The sequence below is a fragment of the Cydia amplana genome, chromosome 9 (genome assembly GCF_948474715.1).
Source record: "Cydia amplana chromosome 9, ilCydAmpl1.1, whole genome shotgun sequence".
NCBI classification, from domain to species: Eukaryota; Metazoa; Arthropoda; class Insecta; order Lepidoptera; family Tortricidae; genus Cydia; species Cydia amplana.
The window spans coordinates 10,517,753-10,538,106 of NC_086077.1; the positions used below are offsets into that span (position 1 = coordinate 10,517,753).

The 20,354-nt window shown below is 35.4% G+C and overlaps 1 protein-coding gene across 2 annotated transcripts in view; it reads left to right on the forward strand.

Annotated features, from left to right (window-relative positions):
* The window catches only part of LOC134651103 (protein eva-1-like), a 71,283-nt gene that overhangs the window by 19,720 nt on the left and 31,209 nt on the right, over window positions 1-20,354 (forward strand). Inside the window, exon 1 of one of the 2 annotated variants that reach the window (XM_063506099.1) lies at window positions 16,987-17,187. The exons of the other annotated variant lie outside the window; for it this stretch is intronic. The gene's annotated coding sequence lies outside the window, so the exon portion shown is untranslated. Of the gene's footprint in view, window positions 1-16,986; window positions 17,188-20,354 lie in introns of those variants that run through there. 2 annotated transcript variants of the gene reach the window in all.

The following is a 20,354-nucleotide window of genomic DNA, read 5'->3' on the forward strand; positions in this document are numbered from 1 at the left end:
TTAAAACAAAATATTTAAAAAAATAACAATCCTCATTATAATATCTCTTATTAAGTTTAAACAAAAAGTGGCACTTTTCTCCAGTAGTCAGCCTCCAAAATCCAGTAAGCAGCCTCTGTGTACCCAGTACTCAGCCTATATAAACTATTCATAATATTTATATCAAAATCAACGATATTATAATATTTATTTTTTCTTTATAATTTTTGTTATCGATATTGTAGTTAGTTGTAGTTTTTAATTTTAGTTTATAATTTTTTGCATATATCAAAGTCAACGATGTTATACAAATATCTATTTTTTATTACTATTTTAGTTATTGTAGTTAGTTGTAGTTTTTAATTTTAGTTTATAATTTTTTTATAATATACATATGTATTACTTACCTACTTGTTTACTTATTTAATAAAAATAAATCTTATAGGTACATACAATTCTTATGAAACGAAATTTGTTAGCCATAGGTACTTAATTAACTAACACTATTCTTGCAAACTAAGAATCGCAACATTTATTTTCTAATAATTAATCCGTCAAAAATTAATGAGGTAAATCAGGTAATATATAATTATGTTCCTAGTAGGTATTCGATAAAAAATAATTAATCGAGTCTATGCAGATCTAATTATCATTAATAAACAAAGTCATATACCGACCAGGAAAAAGCAAAATGATAGTTATGTATAGTTAACGTCAAAAATATGTATACACTTTTGAACCTTATTTCATTGAGATAGGGTTTAAAAATGTGGACATATGTTTGGCGACGACGTACCAAGCAAGGTCAATGGCTGAGTACTGGATCCGCGAATCCCAGTGCTCAGCCGCATTAAAACGTTATTTCAAATGCGGCTGACTACTGGGTTTTACTTTAAATTGACTAGGGCATGCCTAACTAAATTTGAAAATGTAAATTTAACGGTCCTAACGGTCGCATTGGCTCGAAAATAATAAAATAAACGAATAACCCAAAGGTCAGCCGTGGGAGGCTGGGCACTGGATTCTTTGGAAAAAAGTGTTATCCAGTGGCCAGCCCCCTCAATTTATAAGTGAAATATTCATATTTTCATTCAAATATAATGCAATTTAATAGATAAATTAATAAATAAACCAGTCATTAACAAAAACAATAACTTTTAACATTAAAACATAGTTTTTCTTGCCTGTTAAGAGAACACCACGTGCAGTAAAAAATATGGCGGACATGACACTATTGCACTCGTCGACAAACAGCACCTGTATGAACGAGTATATTTCTTCCCCCCGTTCCCTCACCGCACCTGTCGTGTGACATATTAACCAATAAGGAATCAAAGCTCCTATTTGAGTACTCGCGATTTGTTTAAACGAATATACCAGATATTTATGACCAATAAACGGCTCAAAAGGCTGACCACTGGTACCTGGCTGGCCACTGGTGCCGTTACCCTATGTATTTTATAAATTTAAAACTAAACACTAGTTATTTAGTCGATAAAACGGCGTGGCTCCGTTGCATCGGCTGCTCCTGTGTCGGATTCGGCAGTTTGCCCCGGAACCTCCGAAACACGACACCCTTCGGCCAGAAGTCGGCGCACTCGATGGTCCCCTGCAGCGGTCACGGCACGCGCATCACAAAAGAGTTGAAGTGCACGTAGTGGCGCGATCGAAGCCGGAACACCCTCAGCGTGTAACCGGTCTTCTGGTGTACATACTCCACCACTTCCGCAGCCGTGGCGGTGTAATGCAAGCGCGATACGTACAGCGCCTTACTCGGTGTAGCAATCCGCAAGCCAGAATTAGCCGGTTCGGCGGTACCACACTGAGTCTTACGAGGCGCCGCGCCGTGCGCGCCTTCTTCTTTCTTGATACCAGTGTGAAATCCTCCTCATCCACACTGGCAACAGGGAGCTTCTCCTTGGGAGCCGCTTAAAATGATAGTCACATGTCTAAAAACATTATTAATATAACTTTTTATATATTTTAAAGAACTCGGGTCAAACTGAGTCGCAGTTAGATGGACGTGGACCAAGTAAATGAAGTGGGGATATTATGTCTTATTAAGACTCAAAGAAATGGTGCAAATGTGAAAATTCTGAAACATCAAAAGGATAAGCTAATTTGCTTCAAATTAAATGCCAAGTTATACCGTCCATACAAAATAACCTGCCCTAGTAGCACGGTCGCATTTTAATTGTTTATCACCATGCCTGTCACGTTCTAACAAGTATGTAAGTGCGAAAGTGACGGGCATAGTAATAGTCGATAAAAATGGAACCGTGCTGAGCCCGCTGATTAGGTAAATCATTAGATAAAAGTAGGAAGGAAGAGAGTCGGCGGCCATTTATCTGTAGGTACAAACAAGGTCACCTTTTCCTCCTAAGCTTTATTGAATTATTTAATTACTCGTGTTTTTTTTTTTCAAACTTCTCTTTCATGTTGTTGCGCCAAATTTATAATGAAATAACATGAGGCTTGAAATAATCTTAGATAAATAAATTGTGCCCATTAATCAAAAACTGATAATTTTATTTTGACATTTTAGAAATAATAAGTACGAAAATGACAATTCCATTCGCACCAACTACAGACAAGTTTTCAAGCAACATACATTGTAAAGCCTGACCAGGAATATACGATCATGTGCCATGTTGCGGAATTTCAATGGAACTAATTTTTTCATACTATACTGAACTCTTAGCCTATACCGTACATGAGAATAACAACGCCCTTTTGACAATGATCATAATATATTACTTTGATTATAATTGTGTAAGTTGTATCTAGGTATTACTCGCTTCATTTGTACTCGGTTTACCTCGTCTACTTATTGAAACTAACCGATTTTTTTTAATAACTCTGTGACCGCCTTTGCTCTAACTCGTTTTGTTTTATAAATAATTACGTTCCCGGAGCCTTACTTTTTTAACTGATCCCCAATTCCAACTACTAAGCTGATTCATTCTAGCCCGGCACCGCCCGTTTTAATTCTGTTCTAGGACGGAAGGAAGTAAATCACTAAGTGGTCTGTCTTTCGCTAAAGTATACCCTTTTAAACGTGAAGCAAGGTGTGTAACCTTTCGTCAGAGATAAAAGGCTTTTTTACAAATAATGTTACTGAGAGATTTCTTCTACCCATTAATTCCTATTTGCTTAATATCCTAAGCCACATATGTACATGTGCTTAATTGTGAATTTAGCGTATCTTCCCAACTTACTAAGTACACTGATACTAATTCTAGCTATTTTGACTTGCTATCTTTGACTGTACAATCACTCCATGATTACGCCCTCTGATTTACGAAATGGTATGGTAATGTTTAATGTAGGTAGGTTTACTGGCAAACACTAACACCTTAAACTGTGTGCCTAACAGACTATATTATCCTCTTTGATTATAATTGCTTTCAATTTGCAAACTATTGAATTATAAACCAATTCGTAATTGGTTTCCGGTTTAAGCTGTAGGCAGTGCACAGCGCAGCAGCATGCCAAATACGTATGGTATGTGGTATCAAGATGCTTAGGAGTATAAGAGGTATAGGAGTATAGAAATGTGCTGGTTCCTTCAACTGTTGATGTACGCTCGTCGGTTATTTTTGGCCATTTGCAGCATTTTGCCTTGTCAAACTTCAGCGTTAAAATGGTAAAAGATAAATTTAGGTAGGTAGGTATTGAAACTGAAGCAGTGATAGCTTATTGCTTTGATTGCTTGTCTGTAAGAATGGATTTTAAATTATACACAATATAAAATTTTCGTCAAAATTGTTAACTGTGGTTCTTATTAAAAATTATTTTTTCGGAAAAGATTTTCTACGCTTGTTTGTCAGTTTTATTTTTCGAAGGCCTCCTTGACAAGGCTCAGGACATCGAGGGGTCTCCGAATAATAGTTGTTATACAAAACATAAGCAGCGTCAATCAGGAACTAAGTCAAGCGTAAACTATTCAGCTATGTGTGGCTGTTTGTACGTATCGTGAGAAGGATTCCGTATTAAACATCCTTATCATATTCCTTCAGTCCTCTTAAAAATAACGAAACACGTGAATTTGAACAAGCAAGCGGTGCCTTGAGAGTTGGGAGGCATTGGCGACAGTTCGTGCCGAAATATTGGTATATATTGAATGTTATTCCGGAGCATCTGGGGACATATTCACGAAGCTTTAATGTCGTCATGTGCCCGATTTAGCGACGTTTATATATTATCAGTTTTCGATCCTATGATAAATGTGTAAGCGTGTAACTACGTATATCTTGGATGTGTCATTTGGCTTTGGCAATACTAAGTAATATTTTATACTCATTAATATCAAATAATACAGAATTTGTACGTTTAAATCTCGCTAATAAAGCGACCTTTTTCTGGCTTAATGACGTCTACATTTCTAAGTAATATATTAGGAGACGTATTACGGTGCATTATAATGTTAGAAATGGGCTTTTTACTTATGGGTTCCTTTGTAATGCTTAGCGGTGATTTATAGTATGCAGGCGGCATTCCAATCGCACAGACGAGTCTAGGAGTTAAGAAAACTAGTTCGCATAACAGACCAATTCGAACGCACCTGGACATTAGAATGATATTTAAATTAGCGCTAGCGGTTCGCAAAAAAACGCTGCAACTTGTGTCAAAAGCATGAAAATCGGTACGATTGATCTTTAGGCCATTAGAATCAATTTGACCCGTAGCACCAAAAAAAAAAATAGGAGACGAGTTATGACGTCATCTTTTTTACGATTGGGACTTAAAAAAAATAGTACAGAAACATATTGTGTGTGGTATTAAATGAAAGGGTTTTTGAGCCGATCATAAAAATATATCACACTTCATTCTTTTTCTTAAATTAGAATAAAAATAATTTTCATAACAAACCAAGTTTGGCCTTCTCCACCAGATACTGCTCATTTTTTTTTGTAAAGTATACCTTATATCCTGATATTTAACCCTAATTAAGCAATTTTGAAAATACATATTAACATATTTTTTTTAATTTTACATAATATGTATAGCCGTTACGGATTCTGATGTTACGCTTACGCTTCACTGATTCTCTCGAAAACTGGACTCGTTTACGTACGCGTAAGCAATGAGAATATATGGCGGCCAGGTCTGTAGGAAATTTCTGATTGACGAAGCCGATTTTCAACACGCGACAGTGACGTGCAATATTTTACTGTTACATTGCAATATAATAAACCATTTAAACCGCTTTCATGCGGTTACAATGTTAATTGTTAACAATGTTTACTCATGTAGCATTGCATTTAGTTAGTTTATGGTTAGGGTGTGGTCGTCAACAAGTTTATTTCAATTTATGGTAGGTTTTAGTAGTGTGTAGGTAGATGAAATATTGTTTTAGGTAGTACATAAATAATTCTAACCTCAAATGTATAAGCAATTAATTATATTTAGAATTTTACCAATTTATTTCTGTTTTTTGTAGTATTTAGTCCGCGGTATGCTAGGGCCGATTTTTTTATACTTTCTATCGAATGAACGGTATGTCATCGGGTAAACTTCAACTTGCGATACCTACTACAACATGATGTACAATCGAATAGAAAATACCACAAAGTGGTGAATACCCTAAATAAATATTGTTTTTATGTTTTTACCTATCAATTGTTTGTCCATGTTTTTCACACAACTTCCGCTTCATTCAGACTAAAGCAAATAAAAATGATTTTTCCAAATAAACAAAAAGTATCAATAAAACGTTGACAGCGGCAAGACAAAATACTATTGTCAATTTTTCTTGCCCGACCCCGTCTCACCCTGTCACTGGCAGGCCTTACTTGTCGTTTTCGTTAAATCTGTCCGCTACAGTTTATTCGGTGGCCCCGTGGTTTGTAAACGTGTTAATATTGTTTTAGCTAGAGCCTAAAACAGGGCTAACAATTTTCATCAAAAAGGCTATTACTCGTAAAAGTAAACAAGTTACCGACATAAATAATAAGAAGCTAGAAAAACAAAAACTGATTATGATTCTATATACATGCTTAGATTGCTAAGTATAGTAGAACCTAATTTCCTGTCCAGTAACACTACTAAGATTGTACTGGCATTTCAGTAATCTAGCAATTGGGTCGCAGAGTCTGTAATTGAAATAGACACATACCCAAAGAATGTTAGGATTATAATTAGACTTATATCGACCGCGATATTCATATATGTATATCGGTTCACCGATTACCTTTTGTATTGTTTTCGAGCTCCCAAAGTACATGCGATTACCTGTTAATTAACGGAAGTCTTATGAAAAGCCAATTTGATGAAATGATTTACCGTAAAATATAATTAAGATATTAGCGTTTTTAAATTTTAATCATAAACAATATTTAGTTAAACTGTATTTCTTTAATATTGTTTCTAGGCAGCCATAAATATAAGTATTATAATATATTTTGCGCGCTTCATTGTGCAAAACATTACAATATTATTACAACCGCGGTAAAACCCTTTCACAAATGAAACGTACTGAAGATTGAAAGTAGGCCGCCTGTTGTTTAACCTCTTCTTTTCTGTATTATTTGTATTGATTTCTATAATGAGGTGTGCAATTAAGAGTAGGTATTTGTATTGTTGTAGGCCTTTGCCCAGCGGTGGGGTATATACTGATGATGACGATTACTAATATTTTTTACCAGCCATTTTTAATCATTGTAACCTGCCATTAGTAAAAACTACTTCAGCGATTGAAGCTAGTCTTACATCTAATGTTTTCTTGGAACTTAACTAATACACGCTACTCGTCAGAATGTAAACTTTCTTAACTCCCAACCTAAGTGTATCATAAAGCTTTGAACGGGGTGTGATTGAGCCAAAGTTTCCCACTAACCCGATCGTACAAACAATACCTCTGGCCTCACTTTGAACAAACATCTAAAGTCACCCTAACGAACTTCGTACTGCTAACGTGTGGTATTTGAGTTGCTTAGTTGGCAATATTATTGTAGGTAATTTTCTTTATGAATCTTGTTTACCTATTAGGTATAGTAAAACAAGCAATATTTGCAAATCAGCCTACGAACCATGGATGCCGATTCGAACTGACATTTTGATATTTAAATGATTATCATTTTGGTCACTTTTGTATCATTCGCTCTTGCATTTCACTCGTACTTGTTCGTACATATATGTAAAATAAATATGTATTGGTGCGAGTGAGATGTACGGATGGCTCATTCTGACTTAATAATTTGTTATGGTATCGATCTTGTTTTGATTCGACCTTGATGATCGCTTCACTCACGACGTTAACTTCATTTCCTTTGCACAAAAAATTGCTAACTAATTATTAGCATGAGATCATCTCCAAGGTCATATCAAAACAAGATCAAATCCGTAACAAAGTATCAAATCTAAATCTGGCTCCGGCGAATGATAAGACATCATTTAATCGTTAATATCGTAGCTTTCGTTGATACGCATTACGTACCTAGTCTAATATGTCGCTTTATAATCACTAGCTTGTGCCCACGACTTCGTCTGCGATGACTGATGATGATGATGATTATTCTTGATAAAAACTATCCTACGTCCTATCCCCGGCCTCAAACTATCTTCATACTCAATTTCATCTAAATTGGTTCAGCGGTTTGAGCGTGAAGAGGTAACATAAACACAGAGTTTCTTTCGCATTTCAATATCAATAGGGATTTAGAATGTACCAAAGTAAACTTGGTGCAATGAAAACTAGAACATGTACACCATTTCATATTAACACACAATACCAGTTTGCATGGTGCCGCATTTGAATCCAATATACATGCAAACAGCAAATCATAAGGCAGATGGTTCTCACGACTTAGTTGACTAACAAGAGCCAGTGATTTGTATTCTGATGGTGTCCACACGTTACTGTCGAATCTCCACTGTTTGCTAACTAAGGGGGTTGCTGTTACAAACAGCCTGTGTGGTTAGGGGTTTGTTGTTTGGAATGAAAATTTTAATATTATGCTATGTTTGTAAGTTCTTTGTCACACTCATTGGGGAAGTTATAGTATAAAGGTGACAATCGGATGCGAAGACTTCGTCGTCGTCGTTGACGGGTCAACTAGCTAATGTCAACAATTCCTTTATTAAAATGGTATTTTCATGAGTCTGTGGTATTTAACTGTCACTAAATTCTGCAGCGTAAAGAGTTAGGAAGGCTATTGTGTCTTAGAATTTTGTGTGATAATCGCTCGTTAATAAATTAATTAATTTACATCAATTATAACTATCAATTAATATGAATTAACGAGCTATTGGCCTTGTTACAAATCAAACAGGTGGTGCGACCGAGAGTCAGAGTTTTTTGTCTCTTCTCGCCTGCTCCTTACCTAAAACTCCTTCGTGCATTTTCAAGTTTATTTTTAATCAAGATGAGTTTTTTGAGTGTGTGTCAAGTGGTCTAGAACTTTTCAGTTACCTACTTAAATGAACTTCAGTCTAAACATTTCCAATTAAGTTTAGCATACCCACGGCTTCTCCGGCTCAGAGTACCCTAATTACAGTAATTACACATGTTAAGCAAAGGATACCTACCTCACAAATTTACGGTCGGCATGCATAACTTCTCCATTCCGTAGGTATTTACATACATATAAAAGATTGTAAGCGACTAGATTTTTCAAAGATCCTTCCACTATTCATCACTGTGGTCGTCAGCTAATTTTGCATGTAAGTAAAATCTTGTACGAAGTTAGCAACTCGGCTAAAACTGCTCTAAACGGTTGCCTGGTAGTTACTTCATGCAGGTTAAATGTTTAAGTCAGACATAACAAAGCTTCTTGCGATGTTGTTCCCAAGTGTATCTTATCGTATCTTACCTATTCAGTGTTAACCTAAATTTGGTGGTGGTTATAGTCATATCGTTCGTGTTACTTTTTCATCGCGTTAGTTGTTGTTCTCGGCTCTCAGCTGCTGTCAAATGGATCAGACAACCCAGTGTTAACAGGTCATTAACTATAGGTAGTGGGCGCGTTTCTTAAATTTCTTAACCATTTAGGTAGGTACAAATTTAACAACCGAAGCACAATGTTTAAGACGTTTACGTACTAAAATAAGCTATTAATTGAAGATACTCGTAGCTGTGTCTTTTATGTTTTTCAACGAAATGGCAATAAATCAGTCGTTCGGGGCCGTTTTCTAGTATTGACCGTGTAAGACGTAGGGGAATTTTTTGGTACAAGTTAAAAAACTTAGAGATTTACCTAGCATCACAATTTTAATACAATTTGTGATTCAGATATAAAGTTAACTAAGCGTGAGTGTTGATAGTTAAGTGTAGCAAATTTTTAAGATGTACCTACTACCTACATAGGTAATTATGGTTAGCTAAGTTCACTTTGATATTTTGAATAGCTTTTTTTTCTCTCGACAGCATGGATGAGAGTGGCTTTGTGTTATTGTCGCCTTTATCGCGCTGTACAGCATTTAATTTTACAAATCTGCGTTCAATGCCTACCGTAAAATGGGGTGAGTAGGGTTCGCAGGGAGAATTGGGTTATGAATGGGAAGAGAAGGGATGAAAGGGGGGTGAGATGGAATTTTAAGGCTACAATGGAGCTATAGTAATACTCATAATAAAAAAAAATCGATGCAACAATCTTCCAAAATCACCTTTGTATGAAATTTCATCTCACCCCAATTGCAAGGGACTACGGAGTGAGTTGGGATTTCCTGTTTATCGTCAAAGTTATGAAATGGAACTACCCAAAATAAAATAAAAACTAAAATACAAACGTCCGGAACACTTATTATATACACCATTCAGTTTGCATATGTAAAAATAAAATGTTATCGAGGTTTGAATGTCAGTTTTGTCCCTACTCACCCCATTTTACGGTACACAAATTCAGCGTAGACAGTGTGTGCTCTGTCATTCGTTCACGCTTGCGCTCATGCCTCTGTCGTGTTAGTAATAAAAACGTTTTGACGGGACGTGCGGGCAATACATTCCACTGACATTAATGTCGAGCCATCCCTCGTGTCTCCGTCAGGCTTTTTCTCTCTGGCAGCCGTAAAACGATCACTTTGAGTGATTCCTCGGAATATAAATAATTTAGTTCACTGTGGTTCACTTCAAAGCATGCATTGTACTGTACATGCGATGTCGTACTCTTTGACGATGGAATTTTTGTAAGCGATTTTCGTTCTACTGTTTAAGTATTTCTGCTAAATATAAACTATTTTGTAAACCTATTAGGTATACTAGTATGTTGATACTGGAAGACTTAACCAAATTTAACAACTCATTACGGTTTTGATCTTAATATGTTCTTCACGCTGATGGGTGCATGTGAAATTCAATTCAATTCTTCTTCTTTATTTTCATTAACAATACAGTATGGTGTTTGAATATTTTTTTTACATGCTAACTTACATTAGGTAGTCATACAGTACAGCACAATATATTATATTAGGAACATACACAAAAAAAAGCAAAGCAAATTAATTGAAAGATGTTCGCCAATCATCACTTCAAGACGATCGTCAAGCTTGTATCAAAATAAGAATCGACCTCTGAAGGTCGATACAAACTCAAAAAATGTGTCAATTTGATCTCGCTCGTACAGGCTGTTATTCTTGAAAAAAAAGGTATTATACTTTAAAACTATGAGTACTATGACATATCAATGTGATTTCAATTTCGAACATCGATAATGCGCGGAATTACCTTTAGCGGCAGCAAGTAGTCACCGCCCTGCCCCAATTCCACTTCTCCTATTCCTCTAAGTATAGGTCAAAGTTCCTTTCCACGATTCATGTCTTCACCCTATCAGTGTGTTTCGATCAGAGCGAATGCGAAAACATTAAGGAAATAGTGACCCATCGAAGATTTTATCCTAAAGTATATACGAGTGAATAGAAAAACTTTGACTTTAAGAGGATTTGTAATAATTATTATCAGACTTAGGCTTCAGTTTAAAATCTTATTTAAGTAAGAACTTGACCGAAGTTATGGAAAAATTCATATAATCCATTAATATGAAGATATTTGGTAATAAATTACAGTCCCCTTTATTATTTTCGTTATTTATCAATTACGTTCATCTCAATCTTTTCACTTTTGTGAATCTTCAAATTCAGGGTTCGCTTAAACAATCTATCAGCAGTCATCTCCTCCACATTGAGTAAACGGCAACTTTTTGTATCATATAAAAAGACTCGGTTAAGATTAAGATCAGAATTAAAAATCGTACTGGATATCTTGCCTTCACCATGAAATTCGAAATAGCGTCAAAATAACCGAGAATAAATTTCGTTTTCTGGCTTGAAACTCGAGCATCGTATTCCTAAAGGATATCACAGGTGCCTCACTTAAACCGATGCTTTTAACTCCAAGCGTACCCGTTTTCTTGAAATTTTGTACAGAAAATGGTGGACTATCTGTCGGTGACAGTTTCTTCGCAATATGGAAGTTAATAGTGTGTAAAATAAACTGGGATTATATTGCTGTAACGTATATTGCGCTGCTGAGAATGTGATGGAGACACGGTGCCATATTATGCTAACATCCTTATAATGGCTCCGTCCGCATAGATCAACGAGTCTTTCATCAGACTTGCAGCGATTTTCCAGTTTGATGTTATGTGGTATTAGCCCTGTTTATTTATAATAATATGCAGAAAAGAATGTAGGCGTTGCATTAGATAAACAAAAAAATATATAAGAACCTCGTACAATGCATACAATACACATACATAAATTACGTATGTGCTTTTTGAATGCATTTTCAATTTTGATGAGGGCAGCATAAACATGTTATTATGATATGGAATATACATATGTACATACGAATGAAGAAATGTGAAAATACAGCTGTTTGATTCTTTTATACACCAAAATTGTTTCAGAGAGTAACCCCAGAGAATAACTTCTATATGATCACAAAGTCCCTCTTGGATTAAAATTTTGATTAGTTGGTTCAGTCAATTAGATAACACACAAGCAAGCAATAATTACGAGTAAGGTACCTAAATATTGTCTCGTTGCACGACACTGTTACATTAGGTAATAAACGGACCTTCAATCATCAGAATTTGCGTTTCTAATATTGGGGACGTTATACGAATGTTTTACTTTAGTCAGGGTGCCTTAGCGAAGGTGACAATCGCATCCGCTACGAAAAAGAAACGCTTTGTGTTCCTCTATCACTCTTCCATATTAATGTGACAGTGACAGTTGCGTTTCTTTCGCTACGGAGCGTAAACGATTGACATCTTAGCGTTGTTGGCTACGCACCGAGATTGATATCAATATCCACTAGGTTTTACTTTTTGCGTATGAAAATCGCGTAAAACATAAAACTAATTAACGGGCCGCAGGCGAGGCATAACCCGGGGGAAATCTGTGTGACTCTCGCTCAACACGGTGCCAGTATAAATATTAAAAGGAAAAACCGCGACGGTGTGACCTGGTTAGTCAAGTGCATGCTACGATTAGATGAAAAGTATGAAAACAGTTATGGACGTCAACTTTTGGACCTTGGGAATGAAACTGATTTTATCGATCGAGGGTAACGAAAGAGTAATGCAGGATTGTTTTATAACATTTATTAACTTTTAATAAAATATCGCAAGTCGATTTTGTGCTACGCAGGGTCTGCCATTGTAACCACGATATCTGAATAATGGTGCTTCCATATTGACTGTTTTACTACGTTATATATCATTTTGTGACAGAGGCAACATCAGTGGTTTCATTAGGGGAGGACTGACAAAGTAAAAATTTAAAAGAAAACCTTTGGGAAGTTATGGATGAAATATTCATTGCAGACAAATAAATGTTGATACCAAAGGTAAGGGATCAAGTCTCGCCTGAGAAAAAATTACAATTTATTTATTTCAAATATTATTTGAACCCACTTTGTCCCATTAATCCCAAATAGTCGTATAGAAATCAAAGAGTAACATTATTTAATACTTTCAAGCTGATGTGATACTGGATGGAGCCAAAAGGATAGTGGAATTTTTTTCAGCAGCAACTAGTGAGCCTCACGAGTTTGAGCTTAAATTATTAGTCAAAAAACTTTTGAGCTGAATGGATAGAATTCAATACCAATTTAGACAGAAACTTATTAGTTAGATATTATTATTTTTATATAAACTAAAAAGTACAAATAATACCTACAATTAAGCGTTTTATAGAATATGTTGGGACGTCGAGGAACGGAAGCCATACCATGACACCATCCATGCAATGAATAAATGATTATGATTATAAAGTAGGAGTATTGAAACCGGAATTTTTAAAATAGCGCCTTTTCAAGTATAGTACTTCTCGCTCCTTCTCTCTCTCTCACACTCTTTCTTTCTTTCGCTCTCTATCTAACGATAGGGTCCACCTTACTTGTCATTTCCTCTGTAATGTTTGATCTGTCGTGTTAACTTTATTCCAGCACTCGAGATCTTTTTTTATTTAATCCACTCTCGTCCCTTTCGACCTTCGACACTTCCCCTATATTAGTACTAATACTTGTTACCAAAATATGTTGTCCAAAATGTTTGACGTTCATGAATTTTTCTCGTTGATATTGCAATGCATCACAGGCGTTTCAGAAATGGAATCGTTATTAAACCGCGCGATTATTTGTCGGATGACGGATACAACCAATTAAAATATTAATTACCTGTGAGTGGAAATCACAAATCAGACACACGATGGTCTTTGTAAAATATGCGCGACACATGTGATGATTTAATTAATAACTTATTACCTATTAATCGTTCACTGCTCCGGGCATTTTTGTTGATTTACCTAAATTGGTACCTACAAACAACAGTCAGCTAACTGTTAAATTATGAAGTTAATACGTACCAGATGTTTTTGATTTATTTATTTAGGAATAATTGAAAACAATAGTTAGTTTGTAGATGGCAGTTTATTTAAATGTAGATAATTATATTTCAACTCCGTGCATGAAATAAAGCACTAGAAATCTTCTGATAAATCGTTTTCCACAATCATATATTTTGGTCACAATTTCCTTGAAATAAAGACTTAGATTCATTTATTTCAATAGCATTTAGCTATAATATAACATATTTTATGCTCATCTCAATCAACATTAATACGTATGTTTAGACGTCGAAATAGATAAATAATAAAGATAAAAAAAGAGTAATAATTGCGAATATGTGAATAGAAATAATACAAGGGAATGTCAAAAACAAGAAAAATCAGAAAACCTAAATGTCAATACACAAACTACAAAACTAACCATAAGATCATAACTAACTATAAAACTACATTCGACATTACAGGACATTACATTTCCAATATTCATGGTTTAGTAGGAAGTGGTTTAGCTTTAGTTAATAAGTAAGTAAGTAGTAGTAAAGCCGATTTATTTAAAGTTTTAAATTAAAATTCTTCATTTTGTCATTTAATGACTACTGGCAATCTAAATATAAACGACAATGTTCTCAACATCATTTGAGGCGTCCTAACGGTCGACCAATATAGTTGTGTCAGATATTTTTATCCACTCAACAGGGATGAGTGCTTTAGAAGAGGGGATCTCTTTGTCCATTGTAATAAAAATGCTCGTTCCAAATTTTCTGCTACATAAGTATTAGGAGCTCGCCAATGCATAATGATAGGAAGAGCCCATAAATGTCAATAGCAAAGAAAAATGGGCAAATTTGTAAGCCAAGACATCAATAACAATAAGTTATCACTGTAAAAGTTCCTTCTATAAACTACCTATTAATATTTGTTTTTCTACAAAGCAACTAGTTAAGAACTTGGAATTTTAAATATACCGCGACCTGCCGCTTACCATTACAAGTAAAATAACCTTTATTTATTTGGTCAGAGATTATCAAATTACGGGTATATCAGGAAGGAGTAGGTACACACCGCTTAAAAAATAACTTTTCTCAAGCATGCGCGTTTGTTATGTTCTTCTAAGACCGCATGGACCGCATGCTTGATGCATTATAAGCTAAACTAAGCTTCTTAAACAGATCTTGTGTTATTACTAAATGCTTCCCTTTAGGTATAATATCGAACACTCAACCGATAAACTCTTATTATTTGTCGCCCTTTGTTGTTATGCACTGTTGTCAGGAAATGTGAAATATAACGCGTCAATAACTGAACAAATGGACTAAACAATAGCGACTAGCCCCAAAATAGGTTTTCGCCCAAAATGAGAGCCGGTAAACATCCCTGTGGGTAGTAGGTTTCATTTCCTTTTGGCTCAGTCGATATATTATGGAACAATTTCATTGAATGAGCAGAACAGTGGTTGGCTTCCATAAGTATAATTATTTTTAATACATACGGACAAAAATCAAAAGTTATAAAACCCTCCTATTTATGTTAGAAATATTAATTAGAAGTCTCTGGCATATTCACAGCTGAGATGAATCATTCAAGGATCAATCGCACGCAATCATACTTTTATAATAATATCGAAACCCATCCTTCTTTTTAAAAGCGTTTCCCTATTGGATCCTGAATGGCGCTACAGAACTGTCATCCTATATTTATGTGACAAAGATAAATGGCCCGCTAACCGTGTCTTCATCAAGCTCACCTCTCATTATGGAGTTTCCCCTTAAGGGCTGCATGTTAACCACGAGACAGATGCTCGTGGTTTTGGTACAAGATTCTGAACGTTTGGTGTTTAAAAAAGTTACGTTCTTTTGTTTTAGGAGCGGCCCAATTTATTTTAAATATGACGTTTGCCTTTAAGTTTTTAATTTTTAGGGTTCCGTAGCCAGAGCAACGGGAAACCTTTATAGTTTCATCAAGTCCGTCTGTATACTACTTTATTATTAATTTAACACTTTGTTATGATTTTGGCCTGGTTTTCATACGACCTTCACGATCGTCTTGGCCGCATTTCACGAACGACGTTCACTTTGTTTCGCGTTGACCGATCTTCAAGGTCGTATCAAAATAAGATCAAACCGTAACCAATTGTTAAATCAGAATTGGCCTGGTTTTCATACGACCTTCATGATCGTCTTGGTCGCATCTCACGAACGACGTTCACTTTGTTTCGCGTTGACCGATCTTCAAGGTCGTATCAAAATAATATCAAACCGTAGCCAATTGTTAAATCGGAATCGGATTCTAGGGGTATTTCTGAAAAGGGAAAAAATATGGAACTGTAAAAGCCAGCAAATATTTGGTGCAGTAAGTAAATATTATGTATACCTAAGCGATGGACATCAAGCCGACAACGTTAATAAAAAAAACCGGAGGGACGAAAACCAAACATAATAGTGTAAACAAGCGTTTGTGCCAGGACGTAAAAAAACTGAAAGTTCAGACCTCGATTAAAGTCAAGTGGCTTCTGTTGCTATCTGTGGATCCATCCTCGTTTTAGAGTTGGTGGGTACTTCAACAACCAATTTCAAAGTATTGGTATGGATCAATGATGCATCCTTATAAGCAAGTTGAGCTATGTATAAGTTAATACATATTTAATTTACCATCAATTTGATTTAATGAATATAATGATTGCTAACATAAATTACACGAACACGACATTCCATGTTTGATACGATATATTGTATTCAATCCAATAATTATAAGTTATGTTATTCATATTTATGTTTCCTATCTATCATTCGTCGTAATATGATGGAAATACGTGTTAACAGAATACGAATAAATATATTGTTGTAATCAAAAATAATGTTTCATGGCCTTACTTGAAAGTGGAGTTCAATAGAAATCGCAAAAAATTTAAACAAACATGACAGTTTTGTTAGCATTTGACATGCTAATAATTAACATATATTTTTACTAATAATTAATACAAATAAAGGATTTAAGGTAAAATGGTTTGTTTACATTATTTGCCATTTCTAATGAACACCACATTACGTTCATATGTAAATAAAACGAACACCTACTCGTTTTAAATATTTTCCTATATTTTTTTTGTAGTCCTAACACCAAATTGGAAAAATCGTTATTTAATAAAAAGTCCAGTTTTTCTTACTAGGTATATTGACTGACGCAACTAACGTTATAATAGAATCGCTCCCGCTGCCGCTCGTGTCGCGTGTCGCGCACAAAATCGTCCGCACCACGTGCGCTCTATTACGCCTCTCGTCGGCTATGAAATACGAGCACATGCTATAAATAGATCACTTCCCCTTAATGACCCGTTGTTTAAGCGGCTCTTGTGCCCTAAGCTCTGAACAGTTGCGCTTGTAAATGTTTTTATCTCGAGATAATGCCGGCAGCTCTGCTTTGGTAAGTCAATCTAGCTGTTAAAGTCTTTGTAGAATTTTAGAGTTAGAAATGTTTTACAATTTTTAGTCGTTTTTTTTTTCACGGTGTTAGGTAGTAACACAATAAAATGAATTAAGAATATACACCGTGTTTTTTTTATATTGCCGTTAATTTCAAGGGTGCATTCCTGGGCTTAAATCAAGTAACTTTCTCAAAGACACCGATATTCTAATTAACTCCATTTCGGAGATAATCAATATTTTATTTTTTTGCTATAAGGCCTCTACAAGCGTGTACACTTGCCTTAGGGCCGGTTTACATATTGATTAGTGTTTAGAATGAGTTCATACATTTGCTACTAAACTTAAGTACAATCTCGGTCGATTGATGTTCGAAATGACATTGATATGTCACAGATTTCAATTGTTTCGTTGAGTTAAATGTAATGCCCGTGTTACAACAACGCTATATGCTACATTTAATATTTTTTTATTATTAAATCATTTATTTACAAACAAGATATATACAGTGTATGACTAAAAGAAATTAAAAACTAGCTTAAATCTAAAATAGGCCCTTGAGGCATTGTACCAAGGATGCTGGCGACATTTCCTCGCTGTATCGCAATGCTGATACGTTGTGCGAGGTAGCCGCCAGCTCTTCGGTCACCAGTTACGTCAACCAGACGCTTCGCGATTTCTGCGAATAATCTACATTTCATTAGTTTTTAAACATATTTTTTTTTTTGTAAAAAAGGAAAAAAAATTTTTTTTTTAAACTAACTATGCCATTTAGTTCTCTTAAACGTACTTAACCATACCCCGAAGTTAACGGAATTCAATAAAAACACGGTGTATAGAAGAAGTAACAAAATAACGTGATCCTATAATGATAGACATCAAATTGGTCTTCTATTTTTAGAAAATAACCTCGTCCCACTCCATCCCCAATACACTCAGCTCTTGCTCCACAGAACGGCGTCAAAACACTGCTCCGTAAAATAATTATCGACTTGAAACTTTAAAAAATAAGGCGGGTTTAAATTCAGCAAGCTGTACCCGCACCTTTTTCATTACTTACACAATTTGTTGCACAATGTTTAGATAAATACTTACCTACTTACTTCATATACCTAAGATGGACTAATTACCTGCCTAACCTTTATAATTTAAATAATTGTCTGTAGTCAGTTTTGCAACTGTGTTTTATCTTTTTATTAACTAGTAGTTTTAGAAAACGGATTTGTAACAATTCTAATTTATCTATGTTAGTTTTAAACGTGAGGCCATAGCAGTCAAGACCATAACTAATAATAGACTCTACTAAACAAGTATAAATACATTTCAACGTGCTAACAGGAACTTTAAAACTAAGATGGTAAAATATGCTTAAAAGTATTCTTAATTTATTACAAATGAAATCTACATGAGTTGTCCAGGAGAAGTTTTCGTCGATTTTCATGCCAAGATACGTAAAACTGATAACTCTTTCTATGGGCTGGCATTTACAAGTTACGGAATCAATACAATGGAAACTATGTGTGAAAATGGACGGGATATCGTTTTTAGGTACTAAGTATATAATATCAATAAGCTACTTTTAAGTGTAGATAAGCGGTACAGCACAATTGTTTCAATCTTTGAATCTTTTTTCTCTGCCGCTAATAATTAACTGTTAGATTCCTGCGTTGCGTGACGCTTTAGCCCAAAAGTTACAGCTACCACTTACGGTTGTCGATGAAGAAGGTATTTGTAATTGAACCTTCTTGGCAGAAGTGGCTTATTGACTGCCAATAATGAATAGCATTCTTGCTTGAACTTTGCCTTTTTTTATAAAGTACGTTCAGTAGGATTACGATTACGGTAGGATTGAGATAAACGGAGAACCGGTTGCATATGTCCAGGAGTATATCTACTTGGGCCAACTAGTTTCCTTCCAGGCGCGACAAGAGAAGGAAGTCGAAAGACGGACTGAAAACGCCTGGAGGAGCTATTGGTCCATGAAACATCTGATGAAAGGCGATCTGCCCCTGTCACTTAAGCGGAGACTCATGGACATGTGCATACTTCCAATTCTCACCTACGGTGCACAAACTTGGTCTTTGACGGCGTGTCAGAGGTCCAAACTAGGGGTTTGCCAGCGAGCTATGGAGCGCAGCATATTAGGTGTGACATTAATGGATCGTATCCGGAACACCACGCTGCGCTCCAGAACAAAAGTGGTCGACGTAGCTCGGAAAGCGGCCAAGCTAAAGTGGGACTGGGCTGGTCATGTCTGCCGAATGCCGAGTGAGCTGTGGGCCAAGATCGCCACAGAGTGGCAGCCCAGCTCAAAACGAGGAGTTGGCAAACCACGTCGGCGATGGCGAGACGAGCTAGACTCCTTTTTAAAGGAATGGCCAGAGACTGTACAGGATCGGGAAGACTGGAAAAAGTGGGGGGAGGCCTTTGCCCAGCAGTGGGACATTACAGGCTCCTAATAATAATAATAACGTTCAGTAGGTCACATAATAAAATAATCAAAAAGCGCACCTGAAAACTCCCATGTTTTATGTAGATGAATATCAAACAAAATGGCCGCTCACGAGCATTAACAAAAAAACATCCTAAAATGCAGTTAATGCTTTTGAATAAATATTTACAAAAGCGGTGCCATAAAAGCATTGAGTATTACAAATCTCCCACGTGTATCGGGATTAACGGTGTTTGTAATAAACCAAGGGATAATGTAAACACGAGATTAATTCCCGTTGTGTATGGTTGTAAATATCCCGTCATAATAAACAATCTTAATCTTAAGAGCTGGATCTATTAAATTGTTCTTAGAACCCTGATAGTTTGAAAACCACTTTGATTGAACACTAACTTTAAACCACCACGAAATTGAATTGGTTAAACAGGATGAAATTTATATCGTAAAACGATAGATAGATAGGAATAGTGTAGAACTTGTGTTCATAAGTAATCGTGTTACTTAACAATTAAGTTATCTTTGCTATTTATGTGTTTCGTGTGCAACTTTTGCAATTTCGAAATAAGTAATGATTTAAATTATCAAGAAATTACAAAAATAAAATAAATAATAGGCAGCATAATTGATAATATAATAATAATTAATAATATATAATTTATCATATTAAAAAAAAACTATATAAATAATTCATAAAAACTGTTCATTTTGCCTCAGGC